The sequence below is a fragment of the Idiotropiscis lumnitzeri genome, chromosome 4, assembly GCF_059441095.1.
Source record: "Idiotropiscis lumnitzeri isolate Australia: NSW breed Sydney's pygmy pipehorse chromosome 4, RoL_Ilum_1.0, whole genome shotgun sequence".
Taxonomy (NCBI): Eukaryota; Metazoa; Chordata; class Actinopteri; order Syngnathiformes; family Syngnathidae; genus Idiotropiscis; species Idiotropiscis lumnitzeri.
In genome coordinates, this window is record NC_142394.1 from 23,509,387 (window position 1) to 23,537,239 (window position 27,853).

Below are 27,853 nucleotides of genomic sequence, written 5' to 3' on the forward strand. Positions count from 1 at the left end.
CTCTGGTGCTTACATCTTGGCCACCAAGGGGCCCTGTTTCATTTATGCAAGTAGACTGAGAATTTCAACGACAACTCGAAGTAACTCGGTAAACCACAGGACTATAAATCGCTCTTTGCAGAGAATAAAGAATATACGCCTGTGACTGTTGTCATATGGTCTGTTCATGTGTTACTGTACCATTTTAGCACTGCCACATACTTGCCATTTGTAAGCCTGTCTATGGTGTTTATGCGTTAGCATAAAGCTAGCAGACTTTAGGCAAAGTTGTGTGGCTGTTTGTAAGGATTAAGTAACTATAATAACATATTAATGATTCCAAGATGATATAATTATCATTATTATGATGTAAGTCTGAAATGATAGTATTTTGGTGGCAAATTCGAACATTTTCAGACCATTTTGCGAGCAAATGTAGCATTTTAATGTTGGCACTGCATTCAAATGGCAAACTAGCCCGTTTAATTGAATAAAAATTAATGTGGATGGCATCAACTAGCCTTTTAAGACAAATATCCCAACTAAAATGAACTCTTTCTAAAGAAATTGAACAATGTATTGGCTTTTTGTGTTAATTTTGTCTGTTAATGAGAAATTTAATTTTAATTGATATTAAATGGATAAAACCAGTTTCAGCGAAAAGCAGATATTTTAATATGCTTTTTAAGCAAACACTAATGCCTAATATAGGATTCGCTTGAACAGTGTTTTAGTTGCAAAGCAAAACACATGCTTTCCATGCCGCGTTTAGCCTTTTTGTGAGTCCATTTCACAAATATTGCATCAAAGTGGAAAACGAGCGAGCCTATTGAAGGCAAAAATATTGTACAGAATGCAACCGTGAGCAAAAGTGTTTCCGTGGCTTTTCTATCATTTTCCAGGCCAAATATATCAGATGAGAATAGATCATGCGTTGAGGCAAATTCGGTGTCAGAGAAAAGAAGTCGCTAGATGACGAATTAAGATTCCTTTTGCGCACAATCGCATCAGGCGGCTATTGATAGGAGGGCTCACACTCGCACATGAATACATCTTTTGCCTTCATAGGCTGTGATATGAATCACATTCGAATCATTTCATGGAGCTGCTTTACCCACGCAACTTTTCCATGCTTCCATTAGTTCACCAGAGGATTTTATTTAGCCATCGCTCTAAAACAAATGGCAAAATCCAAAGCAAGGAACATGCAACATTAGGAAATTACTCATTAGTTAGATTTAAAAAAATAGAATTAATTCTAATTAAATTGGAATCAGATTTTTATTGTTTTATTATATTTATATGTATTAAAATATATTCAGTTGATAAAAATCATGGGCACTTCTGTGGGAAAATACATGTATGGATGTAAAAATAAAAAATTGACAAAAAATGATTTAAATGTAATTCAAATAAGTTGACTTTACATGAAACTGACATTTGAAATTGAGATGGATTCCGTTTACAAGGAGCTCGATGCAAATCACAATTTTTATGCAAGAACGTTGGCATATTAATTACAAAATTATAATATAAAATTAACATATTTTAAACACTTTTCCTTGTACTTAAGGGTTCAATGCCTGATTCTGTTTCGTAACAGATTTATTTGCAAATATTCTTTATTCGTTTTAACCTGAAAATTTCTCAATATTTTTACATTAATTTGTTAAATCACATTTTTCACTAAGAACATTTTCAAACAGTTAAACTATTTTGGAAAAAAATCACAAATCTAATATTTTAAAATATATAAATTAAATTACTAAACATATTTTTGTGTAATTTACCATTTTGTTAGAAGTGATAATGAATAATTTTTGCATCTAAATGATAATTTCAAGAAAAAGCCTTTTTTGATGTTCCAGCAGGAGAAATAGGAGGTGCCTGTTCCCTTTGAACTTGAACGTCTCCTCCTGATGATCTCCTCCTCGTCATCTTGAAGCAGCTCTGATCACACAAGACGCCACACGTAAATCACAGCGAGGAGGAGGAGGAAGAGGAAGTTCCCCGGAGAGCAGCGAGAGGGGGGGGGGGGGGGAGTCTGCAAAGCATCAATTAACATGTCAACTCTTCTCTCCAAACACCCCCCCGTGGAGGATGTGAGGAGGAAGAAAAAAAAACCAAAAAACATCTGTGATACGTCGAGACGCTCGGCTCCTAACGGGCGTCAGCCATCACCAAAAGGATGTGCAGGTGAGAGATATACCACGAAAAACGGAATAAATAAATCCACTAAAAGCCTGCTGGAGAGCTTCCGCTCAATATTTGATGTTTTGAGGACAAACTTCACCTTAAGTTCAATTGCACCCACGGGACAGTTCATTAGGTACACCTGCAAGTCAGAGCCAACTATTGGAGAAAATGCAAGATAATACGTTGAAATGCTAAACAGTCACCATTGCATGAGAGGCATTGAGTGACCAACGGTTCGTTTCATGAATATTGGTCTTACTTTTTGAGTAGTTTTATTCGCAAATCCCTAACAGTCATTATGCTCCGGGGTCATTGTCCATCTGGAGAGGCAAGCACCGTCCGATGGCTTCTGAAGCATTTGGCTGAATGTGAACAGATAATCAGATTGCTCTTCAGAATTCATCCTGCTGCTTTTGCCAGCCATCATCATCATTGTCATCGACAAATACAAATTGGCAGCCACAGCTGAGCAACAATTGCACCAGTACTTCCGCTCCTTTCAAAATTAGGAGGCGCATATACAAACTGTTTTCAATCCGACAATATTCCCCCGATTTGGATGTCAATATCCTCAAATTAAAGTTGAAAATCGGCAGTAACGGCACATCTTACTTTTATTTCAAATCCATTTCGCTTGATAACAACAGCGTCCATGTCCTAATATTTATGGACCTGCCTGAAAAGTTGATTAAATAAAAAATAAAAAAAAAAGGAGAAAATTAGTGGAGTGCTTCAAAACATTCATGCAAAACATGTTGCAATGCAAGCGCGTTGAGAATCTTTAATTAGTAGTTTAGGAGGCGCAAAACTCATTTATATCAGTAACTGAATTAAATTGAAGACATGATAGTATTTTCTTGGCAAACCTATATTAAAAAAAAAATGATTTATTTAATATTTTTATAAATTAATGTCTATTGGTCGTTATGCTCTTAGTAGAGGAACCTACAGCATAATCGGACATGCGAGCCTCCACAGTCATTCCCAAGCCCAAGGCAAACACAACAAAAGGAAGTTCAATTATGATTTATAAGCTTAAAAAAAAAAAAATCCAACACAACAAACAAAACTGGTTTAAATTCACCAAAACATGCTGACCATATACCAAAATATCAACGTAAGACTTTAAGAATGAGCTGAAATAAGACAACAGAAGACTTGAAAATATATTTCACCCCCCCCCAAAAAAAACACATTATGTGTTTCTAAGAAAGTAAAATAGCAATGTATTAAAAATAAAAAAAAAAATAAAAAAAAAGTAATGTTAAGCATTTAAAGAAACAGGTGTCATGAAGTGTAATTACACACGCAAGCTAAAATGTTGGCATCTTCGTCGTCGGCATAGAGTGGCCTACAGCAGCTCCTGACGCGTGTTGGCCTGTTTGTCTAATTCATTCAACACTCTGTGACTCTCCTTGCCCACGTGAGAAAGCAAGGACAGCCAAGTCATCAAGTCATTTTTTTTTTTCCACATTAACTCAGGCTAGTGCGGAAAAAACTAAGCCAACCGTATTTTCCGGACTATAAGGTGCACCTGCATATAAGCCGCAGCAACTATTTTTTTGGGAAAAAAAAAACAAACAAAAAAATGACATGATATGAATGATATAACCCAAGAGGGTAAAAAAAAAAATCTGCATTTATTTAGCAGATTTTCTGTGGTATAGAGCGCCCCTACTGGTCACCGTTGTGTTAGCCGCATGGTTCAAAATCTAGGAAAAAAGTAGCGGCTTATTGTTCGGAAAATACGGTCGTTGCATGAAGTGATGAAGCTTGGATGAGACGCAGAACGTCTTTCCAGACAAGCGAACAGTCCAACAGTCCAGTTGCGATCGATTAAGTGCCCTTAGAATGAAATGACCTGAATAAATGGGAATATTCCCAAGCCCGTAAATCAAGGTGTCACTGCAGTGTGGCGCCCCCTGAGCCTAAACAACGCTCCTAGAAAGCCCGGAACTCTCTGACGGCGCAGCGTAAAGCGACAAGGTTTTAGTCAACAAAAGCAGCGGGTTGCATTGCGCATACGCTGGCGTTCTGCTCCAAGCATCCACGCGGGATGAAAGCGTCACCTCTAAAGGTTAAACAAAAGCACTGCGCCAATGTTCATCTTGACACGCGCTGCCGCCGCCATTTCGTCAGATCACTCGGAAACGCAAACGCCGCCACGGCTGCCGCCCGCTTGGCTCTATCACAGGAAATCATCAGGCTTTAATAGTTTTTTAATGAGTTTGCAGAATGCACTCTGGCGACAGGCCGTGCACACCAGAGCCAGGCTGAATAATGTATAAGGGCAGAGGTAGCGCTAATGAAAAGATGATGAGAGGCATTCCTGAGAGACAGAATGAGCGGTCGGCAGGACGGCACGCGTTAAAAGTTGAAAGAAAGCGGCAATTAATCTTTGTGTGCTTACAGGAGAAATTAAACAAAAGGCTGGGAAAAAAAAAGAAAAAAACGCGGGGAGGAGAGAGTGCAGGTTGAAGGAAAAAGCAGGAAGCCAGCGCTCAGGTGAACAAAGAGATTCCGCAATGGTTCTTGATGATCGCCGTTTTCTTGAAAAAAAAAGTTTGGCAAAGAAAGCGATGAAAAAAAAAAGTCCACGCTAAACTTTGGCCAACAAAGAAACTTGAAACGCTGCAGATCTTTCAAAAAGCTGGTTCACACTTCCGAAAGACACAAAAGAACCACAAGACGGTCGTAAGAGGACCCATCATCTTTCAAGAACACCAGGCACCATCTGGCATCGAGTTCCTTCCAAAAACCTCACCAGGAAGTCACCAAAAACTCTTGCGTCATTACAGATGCAGGTGCAATACGAGGAACAATTAAATCAGGTCCTGCGAAGAACACTAGGAGGATCCTGGGGAACCTCTAACACAAACAAGGTACTGCGATAATATTGAAGACCAAAACAACACGGATCAGAAGAAAGTAAACCAGGACTGAGGACTGTGACGTGACATTGATCTGACAACTGACAATGAACCCATGAGGACTGAAACAAACTAAATAAATGCAGACAAACTGACAAGACAACGGGGAACACCTGGGCAAGACGCAAATGGGTGGAGGGAGGTGATTGGCCAACACAAGGGACTGACAAGCACAGGTGGACCCAAGGAGTGGTCCTCAATCCTGTTCCTTGCGGGTCCTGTTTTCTATCTCTCCCTGCTGCAACACACCTAATTCAAACGATCAGATAATCATCAAGGGCTGCAGAAGCTCGATAACGATCCTGATCATTTGAATCAAATGTCTTGCAGCAGGGAGAGATAGAAAACAGGACCCGCAAGGAACAGGATTGAAGACCCCTGCTATAACCTAATGAGACAGACAGACAAAGGAATGCAAGGAAAAACATAAAACTAGTCAAAACCTAAATTCAAAGGACAGACCATGACGAGTTATCGACGATGACCTTTTTACGTGACCAGACGGAAAGAAGGAAAGATGTTTTTTACTCGTTGCAGATACACTAAAGTCATGCAGCTCTCTCAGGGTGCATGTTCTTGGTGTGAGATGAATCATGACCGATTTTGTTATGCCCCACCAATTATCTTGGATTTGATTACAGTCCCACAATAAACCGAGTCGAGTTCCTTCATCAGCATTGCATTTACGACATTGACTGTCATGATTCTGGCTCATTTTATGGAGCTGTGATGGGCTCTAATATATTCTGTTTCGCCCTCTCTCCTCCATCACCTTTTGTCGTTGAGGCAGTCGGCCTCCCGACACTCGCGCAGTGTGCGGGGTTCTGCCACAAGATTTCACCAGGGGCCGAGTATGGGCCATTGGTTTTGCGACGATTCCAAATTTGAATCATGCTTGCACGTCGCGGCAACGTCGCAAGTTGTGGCCAATCGAAATGCACGGAAGCTTTCACGCAGGTGAAAAATCCATTTCCTGGTTAGAAGCGAGCGAGGTTATAATCTCTGTCTTTTTTCCCACCCATGTCTTCTTTCTGTAGCTACCGGCGTCTTTCTTGATGGACCCTCCATCTTTTTATGGATTTTAAAAAAAAAGAAAAAGTGATATGGCTTCAGAACACGGTACAGGCTCGCACGGTTCCCGTCGCGAGGATTCCTAATGTCAAAGCACCCAACGTGTGGGGACTGGAGGTTGAATGGCCATTTTTTTGCAATGTTCGGGTCCAAGTCAGACTCGGAAGCATCGCACAGTGCGCACAGTTCTGTTCTGAGATAACGTACGTTGTGAGTTGGCATTATATAAATAAAATGAAACGCAACAAACGAAAACAACAACCAATCAAGAGTCAGGGAGTCGTAAGCCAATGTCAGAGAGTTGGAAACTTTCTGACACTAGTAAGTATCTGGGAACACGGAAGCAGTAAGACACCAGAAACAAATGCTAAATCGCCTTAGACAGGAAAAAGTCTGTGACCGTCAGTCAAGAGTTGAGCTCTGGATGTTTTGATCCGTGCCGACGTTCAAACAAATATCCTCGTTCGTTACCGCGCCTCAACGTTTTAAATCCATCCTAAAAATCCTCTAAATATTTCATATGAAGCTTTTAGTAGTTTTATAAGTGGCCCGTTCAAAAAAAAAAAAAAATCACAGCAGGTCAGGACTGGTGTTTGCATCATTCCGCATGAGTTTAATATGAGCAAAATGAAAGTTTTTAGTCTCTGTCTTTAGGAGAGGAAAACCTCCCCGTCTCATCTGGTGGCAGCCAGATTAGCCTCATGCTAATTTCCACTTGAATTCTGAGCTGATTTAGCATCGGCGCAGACGGCACAGGTGGAGCGTCGGCACACTCCGGATAAATCCAGCTGGCTTAGTGTTAATATTGTTCTCTGTGACTTATCCTCCATCACTCGGGCCCGCTGCTCGGATGAGGCGGCAGCCGCGGCCCCGGCGGCCCGACAGGCATCGCTACTGCTGCCGCCATCTTTTATTATTTATGAATCTGATTAATAATCTGCCGTCCTGCTGCAGGAGCGAATAAGATCCATAACTGCACCCAGAAGGAAAGCAGCGGCTGGTAATTCCAACCACTGTGTGCACCAGAGAAAAGTAAAAAAAAAAAAAAAAAAACAACAAAAAACAAAGAGAACAAATAAGAATACGAGTCTCTAAAATCCCAGAGTCAGCTTGTTGAAGTTGACTTTTCATGGGGGGTTAAATTGCAAGAGCCACAGGTTAAACACTGGTGGGCAGAAGGTGGACCGATGCACTGCTTTGCTGACTAAAGAGAGAGAAACAAGCCAGCAGCAGCAGTGAGAGTCCGTGAATTTCATTACCTGGAAAGAGATACTCGGATGCATGTCATTTTGAGCTTCAGAACAAAGTCGGCAAAACAGAAAGTCTTAACCCATACCCTCGACACCTAACCCTTGCACAAAATTCCAACGTGTTTTCAAACGAGTTTCAAAAGTGGCCCATGGAGCACTGCTAAAATTCAGAGTTGCTGCAAATTGGCTAGAAACCCAAAATCCTAACCCGACTCCCCTAACCCCAAAACACAAATTTAAACTGACATGTCAGACTTTTAAAAGCATTACACTCCTCCTCGCTCTTTTTTCTTCATGACATGCATGCACTTGTGGCCGTCAACGAGGCACTCTACAGCCACGGCGGCAGCGTGACGCTCCAGTCCACGCGTGGACTGTCACGTCGGATTTAAAATGTTTGGTTTTTTTCCCCTCCACCTTGCTTTTGTTCTATGTGACGTACGCACACTCATGTCTGACAACGAGGCACTCTAAAGTGGACACGTTGATGCAAAGCCGCAGCCCACATGCTTGCCATCAAGTCAGACTTAAAAAAAATAAATAAATTCCCTGCTTTTTCATCTCTTCGCATGATGTGCGCACACTAGTGGCCGACAACGAGGCGCTCCAAAGCAGCCAAGCCAATTGCCTCAATCTATTTAAAAAATTTTGGTTTATTTTTGTAACCAAGCTCATCTTCAAACCGTAAACTCAAGTTAAACTCAACCCGTTTGATTGTTTTTCTCTTTTCCTTTTGACCCGTGCTAATGCATGCTAATCCCGTGGCGCTAACCTCTTGGTTGTAAATGTATGGAGGTTTTATGCTAATTATTCAAATCAATCTCCGAATAACCTTTGAAGCCGAGCATACTGAACCGTATCCTTTGTACGCTGGTTAAACATTTTCAAGCGCGCTATGTGTTTGTGGCCCACTTTGTCGGCGGGGCCGAGCCCTCCGACCGCCTGAAAGAGTGGCGGCTGTTGTGATAAGGGCGGCGGCTGTTAGGAGGGGGGGGCAAAGGTGGCGAGCGGCGTGCCATGCAAATAAGCGCTGCTCTTTGCACCTGCCGTCTGATAAGCGTGACGCTAATCCTTCAGCTCCGCTCCGCCACTTTTTTTTTTTTTTTGGTAATATCTCTCAACCTTTCTCGCCGTCACTTCATTTGCTTCCCACCTCGTGTCGTACACGCTTCCTGACACACTCCTATTTTATTCCTCTTCCGATATTATTAGATGTAGCACTGAAATAGAAAGGTCCTCTAATGTAACGTATTTACTTTTTATTTAATTGTCGATACAGCCTCAACCCATGCTTGAAACCCTAATTTGAAACCATAATCCAGGCTTGTAACTTTACTTTTAAACCCTCATCCAGATTTAAACCAATTTTTGAATCCCTAATCCTGTAATCTGAATCACTCACCCTGTTTCAAAATCCTCTGGCTTGAAACCCTACTTTAATCTCCTAACCTTTGTTTGAAAACCTCAGCCTAAGTTTTAGAACATAATTTGAACCCCTAGCCGTTGTTTGCTTTAGAAATGAAATCCTTATCCATGCATTTTTTTTTTCAAGCCTTAACACAAAAAGTTAATTTGAAACCCTAACCCTGGTTTGAAACTCTATTTTGGAACCCTCACACGGGATTGAAGCCCTACTTTAAAACCCTTAAACGATTAAAATCCAATTTTTGAAGAAAGTCCAATCATCCGCTTGAAACCTTAACCCTGACTTCAAACCTGACTTTGCACCCCTTGGTCTTGTTTAAAATCTTAACCCTTCCTTGAAATCCTAACCTTACCGTGAAACCTTATTTTGAAACCATGACACTGGCTTTTAAGGCTAGTTCTTACTCATAATCCCGATTTGAAACCCTCATACAGGCTTGAAACCCTCTTTTGAAGACCCATTCTATATTTAAAAGCCCAATTTAAAATCCTAACACTGGTTTGAAAACCCTACTTTAAAACCTTAACTGTTTGAAAAACTGGCTTGAAACCCTCATTTGGAACCCTCAACCCCAGCTTTCAAACCTAAATTGAATCCCTGACTGTATCGAGACTTGAAAGCATAATTTGAAACCCTAACCTGGCTCCAAACCTTTATTTTGAAGCCTGACTTCTGTTTATCCAGGTGTCAAAAGTGTTCTGGTGGCATGTTTCCAACAGGATGCCTTGCAGGTGGTCACCCCAGCATCTGCGAGCGTCATCTTTAACTTTTGCGTCTTATTTGTCACGATGGTTTGATTGTCATCGCGACTCTCTGGTGCCTCGTTTGACACTTTGGAGCGCTTTGCTTTGCTCTCGTCCATTTCGCCCGCGCCGCCTCGCTTCCCGCCTGCTGATTTACGACCTGCTGCCAGTGACGCTGATGGATGTTTCCGTTTCCATGTCGCTGCCGATGGGAGCCGCACGACGACTGTCGCCGTGCGTCTCGACTTTGCGTGATGCCTGAGATGTTCATCCAAGTGGAGTGTTGAGAAAATTTTGGGCACATAATGAGCAAATGTTTACCATAGTAACGCTCTGGTGAAGCAGCATGTGGCTCATTACTCTAGGTTTTTCTGCTTCAGTCATCAAGAGTGAACACCTAATTTGAAACACTGATGCTCATGCTAACAGCTTTACTATGACTTCCGATTTTAAAACCCAAATAAATGAAAAAAACAACCCCAGGCTTGGAACTCTCATTTTCAACCCTAACTCTACGTTGAAGCCCTAACCCTGTCTTGAAATTACAACAGTGAAACCCAACCTTAAAACGTAAACCCTTGCTTAAAACCCAACGCAAAACCCTCAGCCTGTCTTGAACCTGTCATTTGAAACCGTAACCCTCAGTAAAAGCCCTAACAGTGTTACTCTAATTTGAACAACAATTCTGAGCTTTAAACCCTCGCTTCACACCTTAACAATGGCTGAAACTTGAAAAATTAAAATCCCTAACCCCGTCTTGAAAGCCCCCCTTCCAAACCTTCAATCCGAGTTTAAAGCCAACCTTCGTCTTGAAACCACACTTCTTTTATCCAGTCCAAGCAAAAATATGACGACAAAGTGTCTTAAAATTATGCGCTAATTTATCGAGCTGCGAGTGGTCACATTTAGTGAAGGCGAGGTGTTAAATCTTGCTTCCTGCAGATAAGGACGTAGCTGTGCATACACTCAACAATCTATGAGGCAGGAAATTAAAGCGAGCCATTTTCTCCAATCCTCCTCCTCCTTTTTCTTTTGCTTTCTTGCTGCCGCCGCATGCGGATCGCACTCATGAATCTCAAACAGCACGTTTGCGACGCACCTCCTGCGTCTGAATCACTTTGGAAAATTTGCCTTTGATGGCGCTAATATCAGCTCTGACCCGAATCCTGTTTGGACCCTGGGCAGGTAGATGACATGCTTTCTCTTCTTCCCGCCGTCAATTAACTGCTGCTGTTGCAAAATAGGAAACAACAGACGGCCGGCGATTGGCCCCAAATGGCTGTTTCAAAACAAAATGGACAACTTCCTGTTCAGTTTCACGCGTGGCTTATTGAGACTTTTGCATGCATCGTATTATGGCAGACCGAGTTCACCAAGTTTTGTGTTGATTGGTGAGACTAGAACTAATGTTTCAAACATGCGTTGACTGGCCAAAGGGGCTTGTTTCAAACCAAAATGGCCGACTTCCTGTTTAATTTAAAGCATGGTTTCTTAAGGATTTTTTGTGCCTCTTGTTGTCCACCCAGTTTTGTGTAGACCAGTTTAGTGCTGTTGGCAAATTTTTCAAATTGGCAGTAATGGCCAAAATGGCCGACTTCCTGTTAATTTCAAGTATGGGGTCTTGAGACTTTTTCACCTGTTCTCTTATGACAGACATGTCCAGACAATTTTGTGCTGGCCGATGAAACAGGAGTTGGGGGCTAAATTTTCAAATTCTGAGGGCTAGCCAAACAGAGGCAAAATGGATGATTCAAACCAAAATGGTAGGCTTCCAGTTCATTTTCAAGCATCCGTCCGAGAGAATTTTTCATGCGTTCTATTATTAGAGTCGTGTCCAACCAATTTTTTTGCTGATAAGTGAAACTGGTGATGCAGCCTAATTCAAGTTAATGGCCAAATTGACCCAAGACCTTCAGTTTTAAACCAAAATGGCCGACTTCCTGTTCAAATTTAAGCATGTGTCCCTGATCCTATTTAGTGAGAGTTATGCTAGACACGTCTACCCAATTTTGTGCTGATCAGGGAAACTGGTGATGAAGCCTAATTTTTTTTAAATTCGAGTTAATGGCCAAATTGCCCCCAAAATATCCGTTTTAAACCAAAATGGCTGATTTCCTGTTCAAATTGAAGCATGTGTCTCTGAGCCTTTTTTTTTCTTCTTTTTTTGGGAGCAGATTGTTATGCTAGACGTGTCCACCCAATTTTGTGCTGATCACTGAAACTGGTGTCAGGGGCTAATTTTTCAAATTAGTGTGACAAGCCAAAATGTCTGTTTTGAAAGAAAACGGCTGACCTGTTGTATAACGTCAAGCTTGTGTCCTTGAGAGTTTTTCATGCATTCTGTTATGACAGACATGTCCTCCAAATTTTACACTGATTGGAAAACATGGCATTTCGAGCTGATTTATTTTTTTTTTTTCCCAAACTTTGGAACTGGGATGCCACTGAATGTCAAGAAATTTTCTCATGAATACACTGGCTTGCCAAAATTATTTTTTCTTTTGAGCATGATAAGAATGCTACACACAAAAAAAAAAGAATTCCAAGAAAAATACCAAGCGGGCCTGTGCTCATAATATTATCGACAATCACAATAGTCATCCTAATATTATTAACAAAAACATGCTTCTGCCTGTGCGCTTGGCATGACTGTCAGCCACTAAAGAACCGTTTGTAAATTTGCGAGGCAGCGGCGTCACTAAACTCCAGGAGAGCGGCTCACCTCCGCTGATGCATCGCATGACAAAGTGGCTGCTTAATCACAAATCTGTCGCCATTTTACAGCGCCGGCGAAAGGCTGTATCGAAAGAAGTAGGCGGTGGCGGCGGTGGTGTTATAAAGACCGCATGAGTCAAGCGTGTATAGCGCGTAAATCACACGCCTGTGTCAGAGCATTACTCATTGAATTGGCCGTCATTTTTTTGTGTGCGTGCGTGAAAAAAATCCTGCCCTTTTATTGGTGGTTTACACGGAAAGTCATATAAAAGTAATCATGGTAATTGTCATTTAACAGCCAACGTAGAGTGCGCATGAATGCCATTCAGATTAAACATACAACCCTACTTTGAAAGCCTATCGCAGTCTTGAAGCAGTAACATTTGTTTGGAGCACTGAATCTGTTTTTAAACCCTAAAAATTAAACCCTTAACTCCTCATTTGGAACCCTAACCCATGTTTGAAACGCCAATTAGAATCCCTAAATCTGTTTTGAAACCCTATTTTGAAAACCTACCAATTTGAAAAAGATCCCTTGTTTGAAGCGTGAACTGAGCTTTTCAATCCTCATTTGAAAAAAAAATAAACAAAACTTGAAACCCAAATCAAAAACCCCAAGACGGCCTAAATTTCAAACCCTAAAACTGATTTCAAACCTAAATTCAGCTTTGAGAAGCCAAACCTGCACTGAATCTCATTTTAAAACATAAACTATCCCTTGAAAATCCAATTTGAAACCCTATTAATTATTAAACCCCTAATCCAGATTTGGACACTAAACTTGAAACCTTAACCGAAAGTTGAAACCCTAACAATTGTTTGAACCCCTAATTTAAAACACCAACCCTTGTATGAAAACCTGACCTTGTCTTGGAACCCTAATTTGAAACCCTAAATGTGCCTTGAAATGGCAATTTGAGACCCTAACCCTTCTTTAAAATCCTTACCCTGTCTCGGCATCCTCATTTTGAAACACTGAATTGCGAGTTTGAAATAGTCATTTAAAACCATTATGTTGTTTGGGAACTCTAATACAGAACTGAACCTTGAACTTGAATCCTTAATGTTCGACACCCAAACGTTATCTTGAAATTGTAACTTGAATACCTAACTCTGTATGGAAACCCTAATCCAGTTTTGCGAAATTTATTTAGATCCCTAATCCGGATTTGAACCTTTAATTTGAAAACCTAACCTTGTTGCGAAACCTTCATTTTAATGTCCTGCACACCTAATTTGAATCTTTAACTGTGTTTTGCACGCTAATTTGAAACTCTAGCCCAAGTTTAGAACCTTGATTTGGAACCCTAATCCACATGTGAATTTTTAAATTGCATCCCTAGCCCAGTCTTCAAAATCTTGGTTTGAAACCCAAATCCAGGTTAGATTTTTTTTTTTTTAATTTTAATTGAATGCCTAACTCTCCCAGTCCAAATCTCAATTTCAATCCCTAACTCTCTCCTGAAACCCTAATTCGAACCCTTGAAACCCTCTTGCAGTCTTAAAAACCTTATTCAGATGGGAACGCATACTCAAAAACCCGAACCCTGTCCCGAAGCACTAATTTGAAACCCCATAGATATCTTGCCGTTGCGCGGTGATCAAGTGAATCCCAAACCTGTCGCCATTTCACAGCGGCGCGTTTATTCATGCAAATGGAAACGGGCGTCATTTTCCAAAAAGTGGCGTCCTTTTATTGGAATCCTCACAAAGCGCCGTTACCCACGAAGCTCAAGTCAATATACCAGCAAATGAACTGCGCTCGTAAAAGCCACCGTGTCAAATTAGATTAAACATGCAAGGCATTAGCGAGCCTACCTGCGGAGGCATTTTCATTTTCACGCCATTACGTGGCAATTATGAGTTATTATTTGTTAATTTTCTTGCCATGGCTAAACCAACAAAGCCAGCAGGACTAACAAGCAAGCAAACAAACGCGCTGAAACACGCACAAATGAGGCACAGGTGGGGAGGCAGGAGGCTAATTGGACACTCGGAAAAAGGGCGAAAAGAGGAGAGGACGCAGCTGGCTAGCACAGGAGGGCAAGCATGGAGGTGATTGGTCACGAAAGGTACAACCAATTTTGCAGGCATGGGTCGCCCTGGTGAAAATGTGTCTGTTTGGAGTTGCAAGTCTTAGCCCCAATTTGCTCAAAAGTGCCCCACGGAATAATTTGGAAACATGAATTTTGGAGCACCCAACATAATTAAAAAAAATAAATAAATAAAAAATAGAGCCCAGCCGAATTTCCTTGTCAACACACAACTTGATATATCTTGCCATATTGTAGTGGACCCACAAAAAAATCTAAAGAGGCCATTCCAGAAATCGCAAAACTCCTCCTATACCCAAACCGAAAAAAAAGGATGGCTGCCATTTTTGGTTCAGTTCATGCAGGTATAAATAACATGAAATTTAGTACCTCTGTCTATCAAGAAAAGACCCACCAAAAAGTCTCAAGGAGACGTGCCAAAAAGACAAAATAAGTCTCCCGTTTTGGTTTGAAACGTCCATTTTAAGCTCAATTAGGGCCGACTGAACATTCATTGTAAAATCCAGCCCCTGAAACCACATTCATGTATCAACATATAATTTGGTACCACCAAAAAGTCTCATGAAGGCATGCTATAAAATATGCAGGTGTGTATTGGCTAATGTATTGCACCCAAACAGTTATGATCCGGCAAAATAAACACAATCCCAGAAGCATGTTTCGCATAGCAGCATGAATTTGATAGACTTGTCTATTACAAGGTGACCCACAAAAAAACATGCTTATAAAAGACACAGGAACTATCATGGTTGAAATAGAAAATTTTAGGGCACCTTTTGGCCATTTTTAGTTTTTTTGTTTTTCCAAAAGGGAAACTCTTGCTTGAGATTAGAGAACGTTACACTTAGCAATCAAATTTGGTAGGCATTGTCCATCACAAAACAGTCAGAAGAAGCCACGCCCAAATACCACAGAAAGATGTTCGGTTTCAAGTAGGCATTTTAAGGTTATTTGTCAATTGCCAACGTGTGCTGGAATTTGTCCGATGGCTACCCACATTTCAACCTCGAATACTAGAAAAATAGATAAGGTTAAAAAGTTAAATGTTTATTTATTCATTTATTTTTTTGTGTCAATTCATGCGCACTTCTCATTTTGATGACTAGCAATGAAACACGAAACTCGAACGACTCCAGTTTGACACCCAAGCTTTAGCTTAGGCTCATTGAAAAAACAAACACATGAGCGGCTCTCTAATTGGCCGCCTTTAATTAGCCAGCTGAGGTCTCCCGTCCCTGCGGTCTGAGCGCAGTTGAAGACTTGTCGGAACGAGGCCTTTCCCGCGCCTCAGCGCTGGGACCTCCTGATTGGGCCCTCGGCTTTTTTTTTCGCCGACATTGCGGAGAGTCGTTTGGTTGCACCTGAAAAGGCGAGTGTGTGTGTGTGTGTGTGTGTGTATGTGTGTTGTTGTTTCCAGGTAACAGAGCGCCTCTCAGCCATTTCGACAGCTTGTTGTTTGTTTTCTTTCGACGCCGCCTCTCGCCCTCCGAGGGCCGTTAAAATGAGCACTCTCTAATTTAACTTATTTGATTTAGCGGGCAAATTAAATGCGCTCGTCACGTCGCGCTTCTCGGCATGGCGGAAGCATTAGCGCCCTGTGTTTGCTTTGATTCTTTTCTGAAAAGCAATCATTTCTCCCAAAGTGCATCTCTGTAACCGCATTTGCTCTGATTAGTGTCGTAAAAAGACGACTCGCCGATTGGCCTTTCCGAGAAATAGCCGAGCGACACACGAGCGCACTCGGGTCAATTGTGGCGGGTGTTTTTTCGTCCTTGCCGCCGTGATGAGAAACAGCTTCTCATTTCGCAGAGGCGGGAATCAACACTCAGCCTCCAGCGTGATTATTTTTGTTTTCATGTGAGGATCGACAATGCTGCTCACGTTTATGGCCAACGTGCATCTTAAGACTTCGATACAGCATTATTGCATCTATATATTTCCGCCACAAGAGAGGACGTGAGCATCATCCCACACGCAATTTTTGGTCACGTTTAAGTGTTGTCCATCTGTCTATTATTCAAGGTTGCAATTTGGTAACGGTCAGACAAAATCACTGCTTGGAGTGTGTTTTTGAATCCCCCCTGGAAATGGACAAACCGTCGGAAATAGTCACAAACCAAAATGGGATACTTTCTATGTCTTTTCAGGCTTGTAGACTTTTTTGTGGGTCTAATCATGACAGACATTCCTGCGGCGAATCATGTTGGTAAGTTTTCAAAAAGAATTCCAGGGAGCAAGGTTTCCTGAAAATGATCACGTCGAACCAAAACGGTTGCCGCACCATATATTTTTTGGCATATGCTTTCAGCGTTTTGTGGGCCTACTCTTGATAAACACGTCCGCCGAATTTCATAATGCTGAGTGTAACGTGCTTTCAGGGCTGAATTTTCAAACTCCACTTAATTGGAGTTTCATGTTTTATGGCAGGTCATCAAAATTTGCTGCTGTGCTCTGCCCAAACGCAATTACATGAACTCAAACGACATCATCTAGGATTGGCTGTCTACGATACTAGTTTTAATTTAGTAGCAAACGGACAAAAGCTCTGGGAGCAGCCGGTCTTTGAAGCATCCTCGGAAATGACAAATTATGCCCAAAATTGCCACGTCAAACCAAAATGGCAGACTTCCTTTATATTTTCAGGCTTGGTTTCTTCGGTAAGCGATTTGAGTACCGAAGGTAGAAAAGCTCTAGACAAGTGACAGCCCATAGAGCAGGCGTGGGCAAACTGTGGCCCGCGGGCCACATGCGGCCCGTTAAACGTTTTAATCCGGCCCGCCGAACGTGAAAAAAAAAATGAAATGAATAAACCTTGTTAATGTTTTTTCTAAATACTGTGGTTTTTCAAAGACATATTGTTGTAACGCTTTTGTGCACTTTCATTTAAAAGTACATTTTCTACAATGAGGTGAGGTTACAAAACACTCCATCCATCTGCTCCTGGTCCGACCCCCCCTGTCAAATTTTTTAACCCATTGCGGCCCGCCAATCAAAAAGTTTGTCTCCCCCTCCCCCCAAGATCTACTCATGCTTGCAGGATTTCACAATGCTAAGTTTAACGGGCTTCCAGGACTGAAAACGCACACAAGGACAAAAAGACAAATTCTTGTCAGGTCTTGGTTTTGGCACGGTGGAGGGTTGAGGTGGAGGGCCCAAACGCAGGGAAACCAGACAGGTAGGGAAGTGGGTTTCACAAAAAGTATTTCATTTCCGAATGAGGACTAAAAAGCAAATATAGAACTAGGAAAATAAAAAATGCTAAGCTCCAAAACAATAACGATCAAAGTCACAATCAAACTCAAGAATATAAACATGGCCGTGGCGTAGACAAAAGACACAACAAAGCAAGCCAGGAGGAAGGTAGGAGAACAACTGACTTGGACATCGACCCAACAAGAACTGAACGGAAACGGGGAACTAAATACAAACAAATTGACGAGACTACGAGGAACACCTGGACAAGCCGCAAAGGGTTGGAGAGAGCTGATTGGTTAACATCAGGGAGTGGGACGACAAGCACAGGTCAGCTTTAACAAGAGAGACACCAAAGGAATGCAAAGAAAAAACATGAAACTACATACAAACACAGACCATGAAAATTCTTGACAATTTTGCATTGGTCATGTCATCGGTTTAAATTTGGTAGTAGTTGAAAAAACTCTCCCAGAGGAGTGACATTAGAAATTGTCAAAAGACCCTAAAATGGTTGCCACTACTCTTGATAGATGATGAAACTGGCTTCTGGGCTGAATTCCAAACTGAAAATGGCATGTGGTCTTCTTGTGTCTTTTCAGGCATGGCGTCTTGAGTCTTTTTTTTTTTTTGTGGCTCGACTCATGATAGACATTCCTGCTCGATTTCATGTTGCTCAGTGTAACTGGCTTCGGGGCTGTGAAATGTAATGTTTTTCCACCGTCATCAGTGCTACTATTCAAAAAATGTGTTTGAATGTTAATGAAGCCCCCTCCATCTCCTCTGCCATTAGAGGCTCCTGGCGGCACTGATGCATGCTGGGAGAGGCGAGCGGGCGTGACGCGGGCCTGGAAGGCAGGCCTTAATGCAGCTGTCAGGCGTCCTTCTACACCCCCACAAGGCTCCCTACACCACCACTCTGTCACTGACGAGATTAAAGGAGTTTTCAATGAGGAGGCCCATCGCCGTGGTAACATCAGCCGTGAATTACATGATATGTAAATGTCGGTGTCGAGGTGGGCAGGCCAAGCCAACAGAGGCGTCCGCCAATCAGAAGCAGAAAAACAATCATGTTGACTAATTTCATATCAAAGCATGTCAGAACATTTTGTGATTTTTCAAACACGGCGGTGCGAGTGCGTGGAACTTCGGGCCCGAAGGCCAGCGTCGTTTATCAAGCTTAAATTTCATAGTTCTCGGTAAGTCTATTTTGAGTCGACTCAAGAAGCCGTACTCAAAAAGACATGCATGGTTTATCATTTTGGTTTGAAGTGATAATTTTAGGTCCATTTGTGGCCAACCAAATGAAAATAAAAAAAAAAAATCAGCCCCTGAAGCCAGTTTAATTTCGCAACATGAAATTTGGTAGGCATTTTCTATCATAAGTTGATCCACAAAAAAAAGCCTCAAGAAAGATACAGGAAGTTTGCTCATTGGCTTCGAAGCAGAAGCAGTCAAAAGACGAGCTTGGCCGAGAGATTTTATGTGATTGTTACCAATATTTTAAACGTATATACAATTGGCAACATAAAAATTTGTCGAAAGCGGCAGAGGTGGACATTTTACAAAATTTTGCCGGTCAGTTATTCGTCAGCGATGAGCGGCCTGGGTACCCGTACATTCGTCAGTCAGTGAACCCTTGAGTCAGTCTGTCAGTTAAGTATATCAGTTAGTCCGCCAGAAGTCTGCCAGTCCGTCCGTCCGTTCCCACACCTGGGAGGTCCGTCACTGAGGGACGTGGTGAATGACGATTTATTTTATTTTTTTAAAGTGCCACGTCATTCGTCAACCATCATCCAAACGGGCGTCCATCAGTGACAGACTGACCTACTAGTCTGTCAGTCTGACGGAACGCACACTTCTGGAAAGCAATATGTTGAATTTCAGCGAATGTGAATCCAGTCCATGATGAAACATTTCCACCGTAAAAACAAGCGGCAAGTGGCTCTAAGCTACAACAAAGTCATTTCAGATCATTTCTTTCCATGAAAAGTTGTTTTTTCCCCCCTATCTTGCATACATGTTTCTTCTTCCCTTGTGTCTGATTTTCTATCTTCCTTCTGCGGCGAGGAAGTAAATTTAGAACGCTGCAGTCGGGATTGGATTCCTGAAGAGAAAAAAGGCAAAGTTGCTTTTATAGGACAAGCGCTCCATGAGGCTCCCACAGGCAAAGAAGCCAGCTTGCAGGCTTTGACTTATGAGGCGGCTGCGGCGGCCTCCTCCCATGATGCTTTGCTGCTCTGCGGAGTGGGGCCGGACGGGAGGGTCCGGGGAGACCAGTTAGAGCAGCCAAGCGACCCGTACCTCGGCCCATTAAAAGTTTGCCTCGCAGCTTGTGGCTCAACAACAACAACAACAACAACAACAGGCACTATGGACGAGGGACGACTGCTGGCCGGCTGCCTGAAGGCCGTCCTGAGAGGCCACATTGGGGAAAACAAAGCGGAGGCACTGGAGTCCCTCAGGAGTCCATCTGCAGTCCCTTCAGGAGCCAAGAACAAGATACCGCAAAGACCAAACAACTACATAAAGATAACATCCGAACAAGTACAAGCGTCTGCAATCCATCTTGATAGCTACCTACACAGTAAATTTCATAGAGCGCATTATACTCGAAAAATACAAACATACATATTGAGTGTGAAATTCAGCATAAAAATTACTCAGAATTTTAATTAGTCACCTGTAGTGCCTGCCCATGGCAAAAACTATTAATCTACCGAGGTATGTATCGACCCTTGCTAGTCAGGTACTCATTAATCTAGTAACATTTAAAATTTTACTTGATTTCTTTCCATTTTTGGGGTGTTATGTTATTCCCTCAATTTTGTTTTTAATCAGTTATGATGGACTGTTATAACATATTGTCGTATTTTTCACTTTATTTTAGTGATTAATGGGCAGTTAGCTTTTCATTGATTGATAACTAATTTTGAATAGTCTTATTCCAAAAGTAACAAAATAAATAATAGAATATTATTTATAATATAAATATATTCAAAGATTCTTCTCTAATAGAAGTTCGTAGGAACAGAACAAAAATCACAACAACCGCACTAATATTACTACGACCAAAAATGTGTTGTACTGTATCTCGTATTCTTTTAGTTTCCCCTCCCAAAATGCTTCCGATTTTAAAGCGCATGCTTGTCGGAATCTATTTTGACGCTGGCGGTGAGCTAGCCCAAATCCGCCTAGCGCTCCGCCCGCCATTCCCGCCGCGCCGTCTGCGAGATGGACTTAATTAAGGCCAGAGTCGTGCGGCAGAGGCGGTAAAGCTGCGGCTCTGTGCCGCTGATCCGCAAGGTGCGATGCAGGTATTTGCTCCAGCTGGGCGGCACGCGGGGGCAAAGCGCTAACTTGCTAACGCCGGATTAGCGGCGGGGCCCTGTCAGCTCGCTTTCTCGCCGGAGGGGGGCTAGCACGTCAGGAGCTATTCCGTCATTGGTGCTTTGAGGGATTTTTTAACTTCTCGGGTGGGCTAGAGAAGCATTTACAGGTGCACGTAGAGTGATTCCCGCTCTGTCAAGAATTGTAATTTTTTCATGGACAGTTGTGACTTTTCTAGGACGTGGTTTTCCTTCTGTGACAATGGTCAGTTCTGGCTTTTTGTTGTTTTTGTTGGGAGATGAAGGGTAGGCACATCAGGTTTGAAAGTCCTCATTTTCCGTTTATACTTTGGTACTGATGGACAACTATGACATTTTCTCATTTATCAGATTGAACTCTTGATGAGCAATTGCGATGTGTTCTCATTTTACTTTAATGGTGAAATCAGAAAGCAGCAAATTTCATTCAACACAAAAACCACAAGAAATCAAAGCGAGGAAATGTCGACTGAAATATAGTTAGAAAACAAGAAAGTTCGCTCCACCATTCTAGAAAGACTGAAGAAACTGTTCCATCCTCACAATAGTAAAATGTCAACACAGAAATGCAACAAAAAATAAGAAAATGTGACTGCTCATCATCACCGGAGTCAAACAATAAACAAGAAAAAGGAAATGCAAATTCATACATCTCATTTGCAAGCAACGCTCCACAATTGTGCTTTGTGCGTGAGAACGGCATGCAAATGTGAGCTTTTACAACAAATCTGCTGGTCACAATCCTCTCTTGCATTTCAAACAAGAAGAGGAAGAAGACAAAGTATTAGTTGCAGTTCCAATAAAGCGCTCACATCTCTTTGGTTCGCCGTGTTTTTGCGTCTCAAAGTGTCCGTCGAGGGCTTTTCGCCGAGGATTTGCTTAAGTCGTACGGACGCTGATGAGGCTAAACGGAATCTCGGGCTTTAACGGAGATGCGCCGAGGAAGACGAAGAGCAAGACGAGGATGAAGAGCGCCCCTGAAGATTGTCTTAATCCAGCCGGAAGATTTGCTAGCACAAAGAGACGAGAATGACGACGACTTTCGCAGAGATCTTCGGAAAGACTTCGTAAGTGATCAAATCATCGTCCTTGTCTTTTTAGAAGTGATGAAGCAGCATGTGGCTCATCCACCAAGGTTATTTTGGGTTCATGTCAACAATGCGATATTGTAATTAGAAAGTGGCTCCATGTTTAAATGCACCTGTGTGCCAAACGCAACGCATTGTGAATATTTTTTGAGTCATTTTATTCCGGCTCTCTTGCTCATAACTCTACGGTTTGTCATTTTCCCTTTTTGCATTTAAAAATAATTTTTTATTGTGCCCACAAAAGGAAGTATAACAAGACTTTTAGATTTTCTTCTTTTCCGTTTTACTTTTTAGTTTTAATAAATTACAGTGGGGGGGGAGAACAAATATTTCCAGTATATTATAATAAAAAAAAAAAAAACACTCAATTTTTCAACAGGGCAGCATTTTGAAAGTTTTTAACAATATTTTCCAAAATATAATATCTAATAATAACATGATTTAATGTACTTCTTTTTAAAATGAGATTAAATAATTCTTTTTTACGAATTTTAAGAAACTGGAATTTATTCATGCACGACCTAAAATTAGTACTAATTAAACATTTTTAGTTAAATAAATTAAATTCAAATTGTATCACATTTGATTACAATTTCCTGTCCAAATTTATGCAACCACATTAAAATGAATAATAACTATTTGAAAGAGCCAAAAAGTGAGCATTCTATTAATAAATTAGGATAAATTAAGAAATACATTTGAGGGTGATTTAACTATGCATGAATTTAGTGCTTAGAAAATTTGTTTTTATTGAGTGGAATGTAATCCAGCTTGTGTTGAAATTGAATAGAGAATTTTGTTTTTCAACTTTCATCACTTTAGACTGAAATGTGTTATATGTACCGTATCTGTAAACATATTTAGATGATACCAATCTGACAAAGTCATTATAAAGTGAGCACAATGTTTGTGTTATGATTTAACATGTGCATTTAATCATGTCACAAAATGGAATAAGGTTCTCACAATACAAGCGACTACATTCTGCTCACATCTTATTGATGAATTTCTCCCTCCCCACCATTAAAAAAAGAGGAGCCATTCTGATGATTTGGCCCGGGTATAAATTACAGTCATTGAATTATAAAAATATTCATGTTTCTTCGCCGACAGTCGTCCGCCTTTTACACGATTAATGCGGCGACTTGGAAATAGTAACGGCAGTCTGACTTTCTTCCTTTTTTCATTTTTTTTTTCTATATTTCCGCCAGTCCACGCCCGATGTCACAGACTCCATTTTGGGTTGGTGGTGAAATACGAGGGTGCTAATCACCGTGAGCGACGAGCCGGGCCGCAGAGTTCACGTCGTCTTAATTAGTTTGCCGCGTACGTGTAATTATTCGTGCATTTTTAAATTCACTTAAGGCAGCATTGGCTAGCTGCTGGCTGGCTTCATTTGCGAGGATCTGGTTCAAGGATGTCCCGCAGTTACGAATCAATCCCGCATTAGCCCCTCAAAGCTCCGCGTAATTACACTGTTGTCTTTTTTTTTTTTCTTTCCTCACCGTGGAGAAATGAACCGACGGCGTTTAAAAGCGACGACCAGCTGCTGAGATACACCCAGAAATATTCAGGCGCTGTAAAACTTGACTTTCTCGCGCATCAAAGCCAACTTTAGGCTAAAGAAACATCAGGATAGGCTGATCTTGCTTTATTATAGTATTTGATTCATCTGATAAAAAAAAAAAACATTAAAAATGAATGCAAAAATACTAAAAATACAAAATCCCTTACAAAATTAACCCCATTAATCCATTTCAGGTTTCTCCCAAAAACTAATAAAAATGTGGAAAGTGTATTTTAAAGAAGAAAATACTCACCCATTATCTGAATCGCTCCATCCTCACGAGGGCTGTGGGCGTGCCGGAACCTATCCCAGTTGTCTTGTCCACCTAAGGACAATTCAGAGTGTTCAATTTACCTACCGTGAATTGTTTTTTGATGTTGGAGGAAACCAGAGTACCTGGAGAAAATCCACACATGCACGGGGAGAACATGTTAACTCCACACTGAAATGCTGGAGCTCGGAATTGAATCCTGGACCGCTGCATTGTGAGGCTGACGTGCTAACCATTTGACCACCGTGGCGACCTATGACAGAAATAGCGGCATATAAATAAAAACATAAAATAACGTATGTGGGGCAGTATAACAGTGGGCTTCGTCTTGACTCTTCTTGGAGCTCATCGGTACGGCTCTAATTAATCATTCTATGCAGAGGATTAAGAATATGTGACTGTGAGTACCGTCATATTGTCTGCCTACTTGCTGGTGATGAACCATTTGTGTTCAGCCTGTTGCTTAAAAGGGATAAAGCACCACAACGTAGATGCTAATTAGCGCTAGCATACAGAATGTGGTGTCTTTCGTCAAGTTTAAAACATATTTACGACATGACCAAAACATTTTTTTAATTTTTATTTTTCTCAATCTTAATATCACCCCAAATTTGTAAACCAACCTACAACCCCAATGCTCAACCAACTCTAACTCAATTTCCCGACCACTACCCCCTAATCTGTTCCTGGTAACAATCTCAGATGCATGTTCACAACTTGTTTTCTTTTTAACTTCAAATGGAAGTCAAGTCCAAATTTTTTTTTGCAATAAAAAAGTATGTTCATTGTAGTCCCACTAGTCCAATTGTTTGTTTACGTGACGTTTGCAATGCGAGCCCAAAGTCATTTTGACGTTAATGTCATTCGACATGAGGAGGCGCGGCTGCATGAAATGTCAGAACCCGCCCTTGATTGCCGGGAACGGGTGGATTCATTTTGTTTGGTTCTTGTTCCACCACGGCAATATTAATCAGAATACAATCTTTAAAATTGTGAGGGCACATACAACATATTATTCCAAAGTACATGTTTGACTTGACTTCCACTTTCAGCGAGACGTCCAACAGCGATCAACTTCATAAACATGAGCACATTTTTTGTTGTTTTTTTATTCCTGAGAGAGACGCGGAAGAATAAATTTAAATATGAAAACAACATGCCGTCGACTTCCTGCGGTGGCAACTTGAACTAAAAACAGAAAAAAAAAATTAATGACAAGTTTGTATGTGGCAACTAATTGCCGCAGTGCTTTGATGGACCTTCATCGTCAAGCGTCACTTTTCAAACTCGGCGAGCAAGCGAGCGAGCGTGCGTCGGCTTGGCTCCAAGGTCTCGTCTGTAAAAACAGCAAAACCTTCGCCGCCTTTTGTCTCATCTAATGTCGCTAACGAGGCTGCCATTCATTCGCCGCTGAAAAAAAAACAAACGACGAGGGTGACGCATTCAAAAGCAGCCTTCGAGTCTTTCGGAAGTCTTACAAATGCAGCCAATCACATCGCTTTGTGCTGAAAATATTACAAATATTTGAATTATATACTATGCCTTTATAACTTTATAACCTGAACCAGAGGAAGAAATTTGGAGTAATTTATTAGGACTTAGTAGCAACACACAAGGATGTTTGGAAGGCCACAATGATATTAACCATGTAATTTCTAAAACATTGTAAAAAAAAAACAAAAAAAAAAACAACCCTCCTCTACATTGAACTTGGCAAAATCCAGCAATCATGATAAAACTGACTTATAAGTGGACTTAATATTATACCTGCTCCCAAAAAAATAACATGACAAAAAAGAAGGCACATTAGAAGCTGCATTTAAATCAAAACAGCATTTTAAGGTCATTTACCTTCCAAGTCCACCAGTAGAGAGGAAATTTATTCGTAATTGGACTTTAAATTAAGTTTGTTCAGAAAAAACAAAAGAGATACATCAAAGAGAGACACTTTTGAAGGAGCCTTTAAATTAGGATAGCATTTTGTTGTCATCTGCCTTCAATTTGGCTTCCTCATGCACCAGAACTGTTGCGTTTTCATTAATAAACACATTATTGTTAGTTTTCAGGCCTGAACGACATTATGCAAAAAAAAAAAAAAAAAAAAAATCACCAACGCCGAGAATAAGATACCTTATATTAAAAAGAAGGCTGTATTTAAAGGAAAGGTACAATTGAAGGACTTAAATCAAAACTGTGAACGAAAGCCATTTGACGGTTCTTTTGATTTTTTTTTAAACAATATGATGCCATCTGCCTTCAAAGTGGCCTCCAAAGAGAGAACGGGAAAAGGGTGGCGACTTATAATTAAATTTCTTTCGCCCAACCAAAACATCACTTTTTGCATTTGAATATGCATTGCTACACTGATTTTTTTCAATTCTGTATTAGCATCAAGCTAGCACACTTTTTGCAAGACAAAGATGTTTGATGAGATAAAACAAAGACAAATACACTTTGAGCTTTTCCAGTAAACTTCAATTGGGAGTGGCGAAAAACATCTTTTTTTTTTTTTAAGTCATCAACGACCACATGGGCAGTCGTAGCTGTTTTTGACAATCCCCTGGAAGGAAGCAGGTGGTATATGAAGTCAGTCCATTTCCTGTCTGACTGTCAAATCTTACCAGGCCCGTTTGCGGCTCAAATGAAAACATCTGGCGGCGTCCTCGCATGAGTTTGATATCCTGCTGCGACGGCAGCGAGCTTTATCCGACGCCTCCATCGCGCACGAATAACACCTCGGGCCGCCCGCCCGGCCGCCTTACCAAATCTCATTAAGTCACAAAACACGGGCCAGCCTGCAATTGTGTTTTATGTTTTTCCATGTACGCGCGCATCAAAATAAAATAAAACAAAAAAATAAAAAACGAAGCTCCAGCCCGCGGCGACGACGTCAAATCATTGCTTTTATTAACGGTCAGATGGCTTTTTAATAGAATCATTTTATTGCCTGACTCTGACTCGGGGAAATTTCATCCCTGTTTTTTTGTTGTTTTTCATATTTGCGTCGCTTGGCCGCCGCTGCTCCTTGCGCCGTCCTGATGATTTGCTCGCAGGTAGAGTGGCGTATTCACCACCAATTGCATCCATTAAGCATGAGGCAGAGGCGGACGGAAAAAAAGAATCTAACTAAAAAGACAAACAGCCTAAAGGAGAAGGTGAACACGCAGAGACGACCTGCGCTCTTGAAAGTCAGACGGCACTTCAAGGTATTGTGCTTTGTCGCACTGAAAACCTGATGACTTTTAATTTTATTTTTCTTAATTTTGAATGTTTTTTTTTACATTCATTAATTTTATATGATGATTATCTGCCATCAAATGAAGCAGAATTGATAAAAAATGTTTTATTTTTCAAACTTACTATCTTTTCTGAAATAATTCTTGTAAGACGGTTGCAGTTGAAGGAGGCTTAAAAATTGGAAAAAAATTATCCACCTAACATGAAGACGGAATCATATTTGGACTGTAATTTTTGTATCCTTGGAGAGAAAAAAACAATAAAAACAACATTGACAACAACAAAAAAAAAACAAGGTCACGTTTGAAGGATTCTTTGAATTTTGACTTTCTCAAATGTCCTTCAAATACAGCAGGACTGACAAATATTTTCTTTGGGGGGGCAGTGTTATGTTGTCATGTGCCTTCAAATCAGCCTCCAAATGCAACACAATTGAGACACATGGACTCAGATTTGGATGTCACGTAGTCTTGAAAAACCACATCAAAAGAATGAACATGAAAAGAAGCAGAGTGGAGACGAGAACACAGAGGCAACTTGAGCACTTGAAACTCCGACGGCACCTGAAGGCACCGACGGCGCTTGTCAACCTGAAACCGGATGACTTTTTAAATATTTTATTCATTTTACGTTCATCCATTTAGGACACATTCTTACTAATACTGGTAGTTATCTGGAATATTAATTCTTAATAATGCAGACTCTTGATCATAATTAATATTAAATAGCAGTCTACATTTTTTTCTTTTTAAGAATCGAATCATCC

The 27,853-nt window shown here is 41.1% G+C and overlaps 1 long non-coding RNA gene across 1 annotated transcript in view; it reads right to left on the bottom strand.

Moving 5' to 3' along the window:
- Nucleotides 1–27,853, bottom strand: part of LOC148338642 (uncharacterized) — a 43,529-nt gene that overhangs the window by 3,077 nt on the left and 12,599 nt on the right. The window contains exons 3-4 of the long non-coding RNA XR_015842993.1: nucleotides 23,976–24,103; nucleotides 23,833–23,904 (exon numbers count right to left, since the gene is read on the bottom strand). This is a non-coding gene — a long non-coding RNA (uncharacterized LOC148338642). The remainder of the gene's footprint in view (nucleotides 1–23,832; nucleotides 23,905–23,975; nucleotides 24,104–27,853) is intronic.